The sequence below is a fragment of the Leptopilina boulardi genome, unplaced genomic scaffold (assembly GCF_019393585.1).
Source record: "Leptopilina boulardi isolate dan_hultmark-lab unplaced genomic scaffold, ZJU_Lbou_2.1 LbouV2_379, whole genome shotgun sequence".
Lineage (NCBI taxonomy): Eukaryota > Metazoa > Arthropoda > Insecta > Hymenoptera > Figitidae > Leptopilina > Leptopilina boulardi.
In genome coordinates, this window is record NW_026137950.1 from 984657 (window position 1) to 1000894 (window position 16238).

At 29.4% G+C, this 16238-nt stretch overlaps 1 protein-coding gene across 8 annotated transcripts in view; it reads right to left on the reverse strand.

Annotated features, from left to right (window-relative positions):
* LOC127287967 (uncharacterized) overlaps nt 1-15606 on the reverse strand; it is a 140470-nt gene extending 124864 nt beyond the window's left edge. For 4 of the 8 annotated variants that reach the window (XM_051315136.1, XM_051315130.1, XM_051315132.1 and 1 more), the window contains exons 1-2: nt 15007-15606; nt 9056-9190 (exon numbers count right to left, since the gene is read on the reverse strand). The gene's annotated coding sequence lies outside the window, so the exon portion shown is untranslated. Of the gene's footprint in view, nt 1-9055; nt 9191-14864 lie in introns of all 8 variants that reach the window. The other 4 variants (XM_051315134.1, XM_051315137.1, XM_051315131.1 and 1 more) reach the window with 3 other exon arrangements.
* Between the last annotated feature and the right edge of the window lie 632 nt (nt 15607-16238).

The following is a 16238-nucleotide window of genomic DNA, read 5'->3' on the forward strand; positions in this document are numbered from 1 at the left end:
CGCCGTCTTTTACGCACTAGTGCTTAAAAGGAGGGGAAATCGTACTTTTACGTACACTTTCCCCTTCCATCACAGCAATTTAGTCGAGTTTTTGACGCAAAATGTTATAAAAAATTATGTATGGAACATAGGCGCAAATAGGGGAATCGAGACTCGCGTGATTGTCACTCACACGAGTCTCGATTCCCCTGCTTATTGCGCCCTTGCCACATAAATAACTATTCTTAGTCTGACTACTAAAATTTAGCATTTGATCGAAAATTAAATTTCACGAAAAAACATATCGTCTTCGCCTTGGTGTTTCCGCTGTCTTGTCTTGATTAATAACTTTGTCGTATAAGTATTGTATCGCACCTAACCTCACTTTTAATGACACGAAGTAACACAAATACACTTCAACTTTACAAAAAAAGAAAAAACAAAAATAGTGTTCATTTGAAACCGATTCTCAATAATTAAAAGAATTATAAACTTGGATAAGAGATGTACATGACATGATATATTTTTTTGGGGGGGTTTCATAAACAAGCTCACATGTGCTCAGGAGAGTACTGTATGTTTTAAGCGCCCCTAACTTCATAAAAACAGTATTTTCGATGTATAATCTAACCGGATTGTGAAATTTTAAACACAGAAAAAGAAAAATAACCTAAAGTAAAGCCTCATTAATATTATTTATGATTCAATTAAAAGTTAATTAATAATTGTTGCGATTAAGTCGGGGCTTCATCTAACCCTTTTTAGTTAGGACACTGTCTACTTCGAATTTTTCTTAACTTGACTACTAAATATTGAAAAAAAGAAGTCATATATTGTTAAAGAGACTTCTATTAAATAAGAAATTTCGTCTTTTTTTCGTTTTTTCCCCACTTTAGTAGTCAATTTACTAAAAATACATATGAGTTTAACAAAAAGTGATACACAAAGTTTCTCCGTGTATTACTAAATTTTCATTTATCTTAATTCTCGTATATGTACAGAACAGAGAGGAAGCTCAAACGAAAAATTTTCTTACCTACAGAGAAAATTTTGTAATATGAAAATTCTGTATTCTTAGATTTCAATTAAACATGTATTCATAACTACATTAGTTTATGTTTAAAAAAATTGTCGCTTATAAAAATGATGAAAAATGAACATTAAGTAATATCATAATTCATTAAAAGTAAATTTATCTTACATAATAAATAAAGTAAAAAAAATAGATAAATATTAAAATTTTAAACTATTAACCTTTATTGGACTGAGGAAAAAAATACCTTCTAAGGGCGGACGAGGTACCCGGGTACCTATGCCCATGTGCGAAATGCCAAGACTGACAATACGGCCCAACATTGGCCCAGTAATGTCTGCCGAAGTATGGCAAACGTTACTTAACCAGTACTGGCGATCAATTCGTCCCATTATTGGGCCAATATTGGCACCAATTCTCGGTTACTCTAATTTGACATTATTGGGCCGAACTCTGTCCCATTCCTGGGCCAATATTGGCAATGTGTCTCAGTTACTCCAATTTGCCATAATTGGGTCGAACTCTGTCCCATTACTGGGTCATTATTGGCTCATTGACGGCTGAAATGTTGAATTTATTTTGAAAAGTTATTTTTTCCAAAGTTGGAACGAATCTTGGCCCAGTAATGGCGCATTAACGGCTGAAATGTTCCTCAAATGCAGCTTATTAAAACATTTTTGTGTTGAGTTTCCCATATCCGCGTATAGTGTAGTGGTTAGCGTGTTAGACTTTGGTGCGTTAGGTTGCGAGTTCGATTCCCGCGAGCGTTACAAATTTTCAAATGTTTAATGCAGTTCAATTAATTTTAAGTGTAGTGGACGTTTCAATGATAGTAGTAATCACATAATATGAATACACATTAAAAAGAAGTCTTATTTTAAGGCCGAAAATAGGTCTTATTTTAAGAGGCAACATTTTTAAGGCAGCTTTGCTGAATTTACGCAATGCAATTTCCATTATAACTACTAGCGCTGATTTTAAGACTCATCTTAAAATAAGATTTTCTTTTTGCTAATAAAAAATTATCATTTTTAGTTCCGTTTATATACTATTTGTTAGATTGCAAAACAGGTACATATTTAGGCAGTTTATTTATGAAATCAAATATAAAAATGTAAGAAATTTATTTTTTATTATTCAAAATACATTTTTAATACAAATTAATTCTATTCAAACTTCATTTTTATGGTAATTTTTAAGTTAAAAACTGAGGATTTCTTATGAATATTACTATTTAACTATAGTAACTAAATTACATATATTTTAGAAAAGAAAATTATGTGCATTACTATAAAAATTAATAAAAATTATTTAATGTAATTTTTCATAATTTTTTAATAGAAATTTCTACATTTATTTGCATGAAATGTATAGAGGTACCCGGGTACCTTGTCCGCTTTTTAAGGGTGAAGAAACTTTATTTATTATTTCTGAATAAATAAATAATAAAGGTACATTATAAATAATATTAAAACACTTTGTATGGATAAATTTGAGATGTCAAAAAAACCTTAAGTCGATACGATTTTAAAAATTATGAAAAAATTCAAATTCAATTCGAATTCAATCATAAAATTAATTTAGATAAATAAAAATTTAGTATTATAGAAATTAAAAGTAATCAAATTTGCGTATAATAATTATTAAATATTATGAAAAATTTAACCACCGATAAATAAATGGAACAAAAATTACAAAATATTAATTGTAAATTCAATAAAATAATAAAATAAAATAATATATTACAATTCTAATAAATAAAGAAGTATGTAAATAAAAATCCATACTAAAAAATTCCATCAATAAAAAAAATTCTTCGTTCCATTTTACTGTACCTTCGAAAATATTATTAATAAACATTTCAAAAATTTAAACTTCTACAATTTTAGCATTCAGCAAAGTGAAAATTATTAATTATTATTTAGCTACCCGTGTGGAAAAGTGATGTGGGCCCCCAGTGGGGGCCCTTATGGATCGCCCTCATGCCATGAGGGGCGCATATGGATGATCCATAGGGGCCCCTCATGGAAACGACATGCTCATCGATGAGGGCGCCCTTATGTGCCCTCACGTTTGCCCTCATCTTGCCCTCAAGTTTGCCATAATGTTTTTTAATCAATAATATTAATAATAAAAGTTAATTAATAATAAATAAGCTTAAGTTATGAATAAATAACATATTTATTTAATAATTATTCAATTTTAAATTAAATTCTTACTCAAATTGAATTTATTAATTAACGTTCTAATTAATTAACTGTCGGATATAATTAAAAGTAATAATAAATTAATTAATTAAAAAATATGTAATTTATGCATACTATTAACGGATATTTTCATTTTTCAATTAATTCATACATAGAATTAATGATTAAACGCAAACCTGAGAAATAAATAAATCTAACGCATGGGGGGAATCGAACCTACGACCTACGGACTATGAGTCTAACGCTTTACCAACTACGCTACGCACGCTACTTTAAAATGAATGCTAACTTCTTGATGCTATTTAAACTTAAAAAATACCTAACAAAGAAAAGTGCTTAACATCATTTAGTTAAAGTTAAGATATTAAATTATATTTTCCAATCAAATGCAATTTATAAAATATAATTAATTATATGCTTTATGATTATTATCATGAATCATCTCAGGTAAATTTTCAAAAAAGTGTAAATATATTTTTATTTAAAACGCGTTTTTCGTTGTTCTGAATCATTATAAACATTAATTTTTTGGTGATAAAAAAATATTTGATTTTTGGACTTAGAAAATTTTGCTAATCGATCATGAGGGCGATCCATGCGGGGCCCCTACGTTGCCCCTCATGGATTCGCCATAAGTGTGAGTGTTATTTTCAAAAAAGTGTAAATATATTTTTATTTAAAACGCGTTTTTCGTTGTTCTGAATCATTATAAACATTAATTTTTTGGTGATAAAAAAATATTTGATTTTTGGACTTAGAAAATTTTGCTAATCGATCATGAGGGCGATCCATGCGGGGCCCCTACGTTGCCCCTCATGGATTCGCCATATGGATCAGCCCTCATGGGCCCCGAACTCTTGAGGGCAAGATCGTGGCTTTTTCAACACGGGTAGTAAAATGTATTTATCTTAAATAGTTTTTTCTTCAATTCATAATTAAAACAAATCAACATTATTATAAAATACAATAACCTTCTAACAATATTCGAAAAAAATAAATTATAAAAAATGAAATTCTGTAATATGATAATTCTTGCTTATAAAGTTTGGGATAGGGGGTGCAAGTCGTATTATGTTAATGCTGAAAACTATAATTCAAAAATTTCGATGAAAAACTTTTTAAATTAATCCGCCATTTGCGTCAGACAATAAGATCGCTTAAACACAAGAAAATTTTGCCTACATCGTATAAGGAAGATATTTTTTTTTCTTTTTACAAATGGTTGTGTATCATAGTGGTTAGGCTCTTGCGCTAGCGTCCGGCAAACCCGGGTTTGATCCCCAGTCTGTACAAATAGCATGGCTTCTTCACTTCAAATACCGTATAGAAAAATGTTCTGAAACGCCTTGAGTCAAGCCTGGCCTAATATAGAAAGCGTCTAGCATCGCTAGTCTGGAAGATCTAGCTTGGCCCACTTCTGGTGCTACTCAGACACTAGTTAGACCCTGAATAGCGTAGCTAGTCTGGAAAGTCTAGACAGACCCATATCTGATGCTAGACAGGAAGTCTAGATAACTAAAAAATTTTATTTTGTAATTTCTAGACTGTGTCTAGCGATGCTGGTATGGAAGGTCTAGCCAGACCCAGGTCTGGTGCTGGGCAGAAGTAATGGGCAGAAGTAATAGATAACAAAAAATTTTTATTTTGTAATTTCTAGACTATGTCTAGCGATGCTGTTCTGGAAGGTCTAGCTAGACCCAGATCTGGTGCTGGACAGAAGGTCTAGATAACTAAAATTTTTATTTTGTAATTTCTAGACAATGTCTAACGATGATGGTTTAAAATTAAAATTTTTTAATTTGGAATTTTATAGACTGTGTCTAGCGATGCTGGTCTGGAAGGTCTAGCCAGACACAGCTCTGGTGCTGGCCAGAAGTAATAGATAACTAAAATTTTTTATTTGTTGATATGACAACATAATTGAGATTAATCGGATTTTTCAAATTTTTTTCGTTTAATTTAAGCTTACATTTTATTTACTTTTTTAAAAATGAAAATTTTATATTAAACAATTCAAATACAATATTATTAAAAATATAATAATAATAATAATAGAATAAACCTTCTAACTTTTTTAATAGTGAAAAGAGTATAACTATTATTAAATAGTTAAATTAAGTAAAATTAATAACATAAATTAAAATTTTTACAATTGCAGTTCATATAGACAATTTGAGAAAAAAAATTCCAGTCGATTTAGCCGCGGTCGTTAAAGCGTTAGTTTAGGTCTTATCGTATACAGATTCATTATTATAACTTTGCGAATATCCTCAAGTCGATGATACACAAAAAGAATAAAAAATGTGAAACTATGGGCGTATGGCACGGATTCTGAGAATCATTACCAAGCCGATAGGTAAATGATTTTTCACTGTCTAGGGCATCGTTTCATGTTTCTCATTTTGATCTGCAGGGTATAAGGATTATTCTATCGATAAGGCATCTTAATTTAAAAAAAAATTTTTAATTAATAATGTCATTAAATTTATCTGCCTCAGTTTGTATTTATAAATAAATTCAATTACGCTTTTTTCACCTTGTGTGCTTTTTGGGAATAAATTGAGAGATGTAATATGTGGAATTTAATTAATATAATTAAATTTTTTTTCATAATTCGCTATTGTACTGTATGTATGTTAAATGTAGAATTCGGCGAGTGGTCATTCTGACCCGTTTCGATAAATTGAAATTATTAATTAATGATTATACAACGTTCTTTATTCAACTTATTACGTTATTTCTTTTATATGTATATTTGCTGTTTATAAAATTAATTAAAAAAAAAAATTAGTTTAGGTCTTAGCTTAGGTATAGGGTTGTGCGTTCGATCCCCGTGGGTGGTAAATTTTAATTTAATTCTTGAAATTTTATGGTAGACGTGCAAGTGTACTGACTTAATAAGAATTGTGGATAATACTAATTTGTATTGTAGGCGCAATTTTTTCAAGTTCAGAAATATAACGAATTGTTCTTATAAGTTAAATCAATTAAATTCAATAGAAAATGCTGGTCATCTGTCCAGCGCTAGGTCAGACCGTCTGAGTAGCCCGTCTGGCCAGCGTCTAATCGCTTATACATTGAGAAAATGTTTTGTATAAAGTTTACTCAAAAAGTTGGGTAAAATGGCTACACATGCGCTTTTGAACAAAGTTTCACCAACTGTAGTTCAAAATAAATTTTCAATAGGTGAAAATAAAATTGATGAATTTTTAAAATAAACTTCATAAAATTTCAGCAACACTTTGAAAAGAATATAAAACTGTGAGTTAATTATCAAACCACATTTGAATAAAATGTAGTCTACAAATGAGGGAGAACGTATTCAACACATTGCAGAGTTTCACCTTTTAAAGCTTAAATTTCAGTCAAGAGTTGGGTAAAATGTGAACTTTAAGGGGTTAAACCACTCTAGAGCGTCAAAAAAAGGCCTAACTTAGGCCTAACTTAGGCGCCTTTTAAAGCAAAAAAAATTTTTTTGATTTTTTGAAAATTCTAGAGTGGTTTAACCCCTTAAATGTGAATGTGTCAGGTAAAATATTATTGGTGGGGGGATACGGACAAAAAATCATTCTTACTTATCGACAGTTGGTTCTAGCATTGATTCCTGTATTATCTACACTATGAAAACTGTCAAAAAATTATTTTTAATTGTCGATGGTTGATTTTCATACTTAGCACGAATTTCTGCAGTACATACACATTACCGCTTTTACACTCACACACCTTATAATACGCACAATACATATAATACGCTTACATATAACCTAACCTAACCTAACACACATACAACGCAATACTAATTTCGCTCGCAGTTACATTGAACGGAATGATTTGAACTGTCCTTATATATCAAGTGGCAGAAAAATTCACAACTTGTGAGAAAGGCTTGTAAAGTGAATAAATGATTTATTTTACTTTTATAATTATATTCTTGACTCGTAATAGAATAATATATATTGCGGTCAATTAATTATGGTTTAGAAATTAAAAATTGCATTCAAGTTTTTAATTTAAAATAAAAAAAAATATGAAAAAATATTAATTTATTTAAAAAAACAGAATAAAAATAAAGTTAAAAATTATTTAGCAGAAGAAATAGTAATTTATTTTATACTGTAATAAATAACTAAATAGAATATAAATTATATTGGAATTTGTAGAATAACAGATTTTTTCATGTGAATAAAACAAACGTAAAAGCAAAGTTTTAAAATAAATTTTTTTCAATTTTCAAATAAACAATAATAAACTAATAATAATAAAATATATCAAATATTTAACATTAAATGAAAAGACTTATTATGAAATCCCATTTTTTAGTGTGATAGGTTCAGGTACGAAATAAAAAAAATTGGCACCCTGTTAAAATATATATGGTTTTATAATCTATAATTGTTGCTAATTATTAACTTTTATCTTTTTGAACTGCTTTATTAAAAGTAAATGCTACTACTCTCTAAATTTGAATCAGCGAAACGTCGCTAATTTACAGCTATAAGTATGCAGCTGATTCAAACAGCGTATTTACACTGATGAAATAGTTTATATGCGCACGGAGAAACTTTGTGTATCACTTCTTCTTAAACTCACTATGTATTTTTAGTAAATTGACTACTAAAGTGGGGAAAAAACGGGAAAAAGACGAAATTTCTTATTTAATAGAAGTCTCTTTAATAATATATGACTTCTTTTTTTGAATATTTAGTAGTCAAGTTAAGAAAAATTCGACGTGGACAGTGTCGTAACTAAAAAGGGTTAGATGAAACCCCGACTTAATCGCAACAATTATAAATTAACTTTTAATTGAATCATAAATAATATTAATGAGGCTTTATTTTAGGTTATTTTTCTTTTTCTGTGTTTAAAATTTCACAATCCGGTTAGATTATACATCGAAAATACTGTTTTTATGAAGTTAGGGGCGCTTAAAACATACAGTACTCTCCTGAGCACATGTGAGCTTGTCTATGAAACCCCCCAAAAAAATATATCATGTCATGTACATCTCTTATCCAAGTTTATAATTCTTTTAATTATTGAGAATCGGTTTCAAATGAACACTATTTTTGTTTTTTCTTTTTTTGTAAAGTTGAAGTGTATTTGTGTTACTTCGTGTCATTAAAAGTGAGGTTAGGTGCGATACAATACTTATACGACAAAGTTATTAATCAAGACAAGACAGCGGAAACACCAAGGCGAAGGAACAAGTTCTCATCAGATCACGGAAGTTAAGCAACGTTGGACGAGGTTAGTACTTGGATGGGTGACTGCTTGAATTGACATTCGACGAAATGTTTATTCGTGAAATTTAATTTTCGATCAAATGCCAAATTTCAGTGGTCAGACTAAGAAAAATTGATATCGTTGCAGTTTTTCCCCACTTTATTAGTCAATTTACTAAAAATACATAGTGAGTTTAAGAAACAGTAATACTCAAAGTTTCTCCGTGCGCTAATTATCAATGTATATACGCTACTGTTTGAACACGCTTTAAGAAATATATTTTAATAAACTAATATTTCATTGATTCAATAGCATATTTTTCTCAGTGAGGGTGGCGTAACCCCTCAATAAAAATAACTACATTTTTAACAAACACAATTATAATCCATGGTTCAATCTCCCTGGCTTTAGAGATTTTTAATTCTTGTTTTATTTACAGTATTTGTCAATAATTTTATATACAATGTAAATTAATAATAAAAAATATGTAAACACTTAATAAATTAATTAAATAAGCAATTTAAAAAGTTCTCTGGACATTAAAAAAATATATTCAGTACATACAACGAATGCGTTTTAAAAATTATTTTATTAAAAATAATACAGGACTCACCAATACATTTCTCACTACTATTGCATCTTGGAGGGTTTAACTGGTTGAGCCAGAATAAAATTTGGACTGGCTGAAGGAATGAAGAATAGCGCCAAAGAACAGAGTGCAGAGTTAGTGTATATCCAGACAATTTACCTAAAATATTAAACAAAACGTTATTTAATGTACCTAAATAAATAATTTAATTTATTACTCGGTTGCCTTAATTAAAATATAAAGGTGAATTGAACGATCAAGTACAGTTTTTAGTACAAGATCTTGTACAAAGATTTTCAATAGAGGTTAGATTTTCACAATTAGCTAAAATTTTTGTTTACAAGGGAAGTAAAATGTAATTACAATCTACTCGTAAACTCGCTTCAAATTTTAATCAAATTTTCAATAAATATTGTTTCAGTGTCGAGATGTTTCATACGGCCCTGAACGTTTTTGGCTTTATTAGCTCCCAAGAAGTATTATCGAATGGGGTTCTAGTATGTATAACGTAATATAAGTTTTTATAGATTTTTATTAATTTTATAACTAGATAAATATTACATACATAATTTATTAAATTACTGTATTTGAATCAATGAAAAAATAAATTATTAAATATTTGTAAACTACTCATTCTCTGCGACTTGCAAACCGGTTTACCTTCATTCCTTCATATCAAAAGAGTAGGGGGATGATGGGGGAAAACATATATATATATATAGTGATGGTGTCCTGGGTTAAGTCGTATATATTCAGAAACTCTATTTTGATGAAAAAATAGATTAATACTAAAGTAAACTTTTATTTAACACTACTTACCCGAGGGTTTTTGGAGATTTTTAATTTTTTCGTCTGCCATATTAGATCCGTCATTTAAAATTTTTAATAACTGATATCATGTTCGTAATTGTCGACCCCAAAAACACTTGAGTAGTGTTAAATAAAAGTTTAGTTATTACTTCTTTTCCTTAGGTTCTTAACTACAATATCCGATAATAATTAACAATGTTTTTAAATATCTTAGTGGGAAATAAACGATTGGTATTTTAATGGGCCAATATTGGGAGTCACTGATTGTGCAATATTGTCAACCACTAATGGCATAAGCTTTCAGAAATGTTGCGATGATCACGACATTACAATAATTGGTTTTTATCATTGGCGCATCAGTGACTGACAATAATAACTCTCTTAATTTGAATCAGTGAAATTTCACTGGTGAAATAGCTAGAAGTCGGTTACTGAATCATTTAGTGAAATTTTCACTTAAAATCAGTCATATATCACTGATTTCCAGTGAAAATTTCACTAAATGAATCAGTCAATCCGTATTATCGGTAATGGGTAAAACAGATTGACTGATTCATTTAGTAAAATTTTCACTGGAAATCAGTGATATATGACTGATATATGATTTTCAGTGAAAATTTCACTAAATGATTCAGTAACCGACTTCTAGATATTTCACCAGTGAATTTTCACTGATTCAAATTAAGAGAGAAACCAACAGTAAAAAAAATTCATTTTTTTTAAGTAACCAACCCAGGCGCAAAGTGACGATGAGTTGAGGCTTTATAAAGATTGGTTGAGCATTGGTCAATATTGACTGAGCCTTCGTGAGACAGCGGAAGTAAGGCTGCTCCAGTCTAGAATGTAACACCGATCTAAACATTGAGTCGGTTGAGCATTGGCGTCCAAGACTGAATCAATCTTGCCGAATTCTGATTCAGGCTCGGTCAAGACTGCTCCCACTGTTACTTACTATTCTCGCGTTCAATAATTCTTAATGATAATAGTAATAATAATAATCCTATTAATATTACGTATTATTATATTTATAGATAAAATTAAAGCAACATTAGTATTCATTAAAAATATGATTTTAATTTATTAATAATAAGGAGATAAGTTCACAGAAAAACGTTGGATTCATATTTGTTGCATCTCAAAATGAGTTCATGTTAAATGACATAGAACGTGGCGCCATCTGCCTGTCTCATTTTTGATGCGTATCAAATTGAGTATAAATTTTGTACTCAATTTGAGATTAAGTTTTTTCTGTGTTGTATTGGAATCTTAAGTCATAATACATACTCTTTTAATACTCCTTTAATTATTATTAGGAATTCAAAAAAAAATTAATATTTTTTAATTAATTTAATCCGAAGTTCTTTTACTATTTTTGTTTCATCACTTAAGATTAATTAACAACACCTGTCGAAATAATACCTAATCTAATTTGAAAAATCTCGCTCGCACTTGACACCGAACCCACGACCTAACGCTAACGCTCGCAAACCTACTACGCTGACCACGGGGCCACGCTGGCCTTTATGCTAAATTTAAAATGTTTTTATCAATAAATAACTTATATATTTTTAATATAATTATAAAATTATTTTAATTTATATATTGCTGTTAATTTAAATAAATGTATTCTTTGCATTATTATAGATGTTTAAATTTTTTTTACTAATGGAACAAAAAAACTTTGTCACGAATTTATAAACTTTTATTTTTATTTAATTAATAACTTATATATATATATATATATATATATATATACAATAAAAATAAATAAACATAATAAGTTGATAAATTCGTGACGAAGTTTTTGCTTCGATTAAAAATAAATTTCAAAAATTTATAAAAAAAATAAAGAATACTTTTATTGAAATTAACAGCAATATATTAATTAATAATTATAAAATATATTAAATTGTAATTAGCAAAAATTGTAAAAAATATATTATTTAAAAATTTGTATTGAAAGTAGGTATATAATTAATAACTCAATATAATTATATTTTTATACAAAATAATAATTAATATTGAATTAAGCTGCGAATATTAAGTCGACAGTTGATTCAAGATTGAATCTAGAATGGATTTCCAGGCTTTGCTCATGAGGATTCAACTAGTCTTGAATCGAGCATGAGATGAGCATTGGTAATCAATCTTGAACCAATTTTGATCGACAGTGGTATACAGGATGCTTCCAGTCTGGGTTATCTACGCTGGGCGTTAAATTTAAAATCAAGCCTCAATCCATCGTCAGCATTGGTTTTTCTCGCCTGGGAAGTTAACTAAAATTTTTAAATTTTTTATTCAAATAAATATAAAATTATTTAATTTATTTAAAGTTATGATAGTAGTTTTTTCTAAAAGAAGAAAAAATATTTAAAAAATTTGGTTTAATATCCATTTTGCAGTGGAGAGCACTAATAAGTGGATGTTTAGGAAATGAATTTTTGAATATTATTCTTGAACCGAAACATTCTACTATAGGTATAGTAAATGTATGTATGTGTGGATCCTTTTTTGTTAACACGATAACTTTAACAGGTTTTAATGGATTTAGGTAAAATTTGGTAAGCTTATTTATCCCATTAATATCTCAAAATGGAGACAAGGATTTTAAAAAATACCCCCCAAAAAAAAAATTTTCCAATGCTAAACGACATAGAACGTGGCGCCACCTACTTGACTCATTTTTGCTACGGATCAAAATGATCCTGCTGGCTGGATCGTTTTGAATCCGGGTTTTTACTGTGTTGATATATTTAGTGGATTTTTTTAATAATTATATAAAAGTCCTTAAAATAGGTACAAACTAATGAAAAACTACCAAAAATAAAGTTTAGAAAAAAAAATTACACAAATTACATCCCAAACATCCCCATAAAATTTAAAAATCGAAAAAAATAGAAAATATTATATTATTTCAAATCTAAATGCGGGACCAAAAATTTTATTGTTGTTTTCACATCTTTATATATCCTTTGGATTGTAAAAAAATTGTGAGCGAATTTGATGATACGCAACCCCGATTTTTTGATCCCTAAAGTTCGAAAAAATCGAAAAAAATACAACATTTCGATTCTAAATGCTGAACCAAAGATTTTATTGTTGTTTTCGCATCTTTATGTGTCCCTTAGAATGCAAAAAAATTTTGGGGAAATGTGTGATTTGACAAATTTAATCATAAACCCAAGAAACACGGTATATTTCCTAAATATCACCGAGGACTATTCCCATGATCTTCTAGAAAAATCAAAATGTCCACCTCATGGAAATATTCTACGATTACATTGAATTTTTTTTTAATTTGTTGAAATCATGGAAATGTGTTCAAATAATAATTTATAACCGAGGGGAATTTACTCAGGTAATCAAGTGTACACTCTTCTTGTAATACTTGTGTAATACCGTGTAATAATGCGTTATTACGGTGCTATAATAACGCAAAAAACTCTGTAATAACGTGTAATATTCTGGAATAACGTGTAATACTTAGTAATAAGAGGTGTAATACCGGTAGTCAAGTGTACACGTTTTTAACGAGTAAATTCCCCCCTTGATAACACATTTTCATGATTAAATCATTTTCATCATTTAAATGATTTTTTCATTAAAAAAAATTGGATATAATCGTAGAATATTCCCATGATGCGGACATTTTGATTTTCCTAGAAGATCATAAAAATATTCCACGGTGATATTCAGGTGATATACCTTGCTGTTTGGGAAATATCATTTACTAGATATTTTGTTTTCGGTAAATATGAGAACAGAAGTTTGATTATAACAAAAGTTGTTTCTGGTTTATTTTTCAGAACAAAATGTTTTTTATTTTTAATATAGAAATTTTGAAACTTTCGTTTAAAGTTCCAAATAAATTTTAATATTTTCGTAATTTCATAATGTAACTTTAGAATTCTATGAAATATTTTAAAAAGCGCCTTAACAATCGAAAAGATACGTGAAATAATGCAGTCTATATACTACGATTTAATTTCTAGTACAAAATAATTAAAATATTTCATAAAATAGAATAAAACTAATGATGTTCAATTGTTAACCGTAGAATTACATTTATCTAATTTTAACCTTTCTATTGTTTCATTTTTTGCCCAATTTTCTACTTCGTTTCGTGTAAGAAAGAACATGTCAAAAAGTTTAATTAATTTTTTTTTCTACATAAAACGAACTTTTTATTCAATAAAAAATATAAATAAAATCAGAGTTAAAAAATATTTATATAGAAAATATGAGTAGCAGTTTTTATTGATTGCTTGAAAATTTCGTATTGGTCGATTCATCAGCAATAATTCTAAATACAAAAATTAATTCTAAGGACAAGGTAAATTTAATATTAAACATTTTTTTGATTCCGGAGAGGGATAAATATAAAATAGAATATATATATATATAAATGTGGAGAGAGAGATGGAGAAAAATAGCGGGTTTGAGGGGAAGAAAAACTGTAAAAAAGGATAGTCTTTCTACAAAACATCCCCTCAGCAGCTTGTTGTCGTCGTGGTAACTATGGTAACGCTGCCCCCTTGACAGTTGGTCATAATCAAAGCCCCACTCCGTTTATGAAAAACCCCTACCCTATTCCCACTACGTCAGACGCTAGGTTTCCTCTCCAACTGGCCAAGTAAAAGAAGAGAGGTTGCCTCTATTCTACTTATTCGTCCGTCGCACCCCTCTGGCCCCTTACCAACATTCTGACACAATCAAGCGACGACTCATTCCCGTTACCCCTCGGTTGCGTTCTTGCCCTCTCACTAACATTACAACGCTCCTCTCTGTACCGCACCTCACTAACCCCTCCAACACCTAACACAGGCCAAGGAAACGCGGGATTGCTTCGAATTCAAACTACCGAACACGAGGTTACCACGCGTCAAATCTGTCATTCCAAACATGCCACCAATTTCACATGAACAACATTTAATGAATGATACAAAAATATCGCTTAAAAAATTAAAATTTCTCTCATTTTCCTTAGGAGGAAACAATATTAGACTTGTAAGTGCGACTTTACCTTAGGAAGTTTTAAGTTGCAATTTTTCTGTTATAATAGTAAAGTTTTAAATACTTCACATCATGAACAAAGCAAAATTGCAAGTAGAGAGGATATATTGAGAATTTTTTAAATTTTCAGGATGGAATTTTTTGTCACGTACCGTCACTGGCTGTTTGATGAAACTGAACAAGACGCGAGAGTCTAACACTTTCACAATTCTGTATAAGAAATTTTTCTTTACTTTACCCTTTTTGGGAAAACACTTTTCTAATCAACTACTTTAGGTCACAAGTGTCAGTACAATTTTTGGGTTTCCAAAATCATGTGTAGTAATCCAAATGTTAAATTCACCTGAGGAATATTCCACTATTATTTCTCCAGTAACAGCATCTTGGATAATCAGATTTCCAGAGCTAAAGATTAGTCGTTACTGATTGTTAGGAAACAAGGTCCTCGAAGTGTAATAGAAATCCGCCTGATTGGTAAACAGGTTCGTGTTGATTTTTGTTGGTGGAGAAAAGAGGAGGAGCGTATTTTTTGCCCTTCTTCTCAATTTATTTCAAACACAATACACTTCATTACACACTCCGCATTACATGAACCAAAGAAAACGATTCGCACTAAAAAAATTTGTCTAAAAATTCCGAGTATATATAAATATATACAGTTGCTACAGACTAGCTCACCATACAGAGCATTACTGAGTATAGTTCGACAACAGTCTTTACGAAGAACCGTCGTGCCGCGACGTTCAGTTCAGTTCGGTTTTCTACTAACCGACGTTCGGATATTTTCGTAACCTCTCGGTCCACCTGCACTCTCTGGCATGATAGTGGAAAGCAGGATGAAAACAGCATACAGGACCGTAATTTGAACAAAATGGTACCCGTACTAGCTGGGGCTTTTGTATTCTAAACATTTCATATGTTATATTCTACTTTTAAACTAAGAGTTATTAATATAACTTTTTAAAAATCTATTTATGCACAACAATATTTGTATAATTTGAAACCTGTAACTCATTTTCCTCAAAAATCGCTTTTTAAGAAGGTAAATTTTCATTGTGTGATATGAAAAAAATAAAAGTATAAAAAATTTAATAAAAAGAAGTAATATAATAAAATTTATATAATAATATAACACAAATTTTTTAAATTTCTTCTCGATTATATCAAATTTTTTTTAAATAATTGAATTATTTGTCCTTTTTTAACTTCTTCAAAAATAAAAAAATATAAGTATGTAGTATAAAATTGTGTAGGAACTTTTGTGTCCTGGATTTTACTTCTGGAAAGTTTTACATTCGATCATCATATTAAAAATATAGTAACTATCATATTGAATATGATTATTATTAAGGATTATTAAGCTAGTTATTAATATTATTTTTAT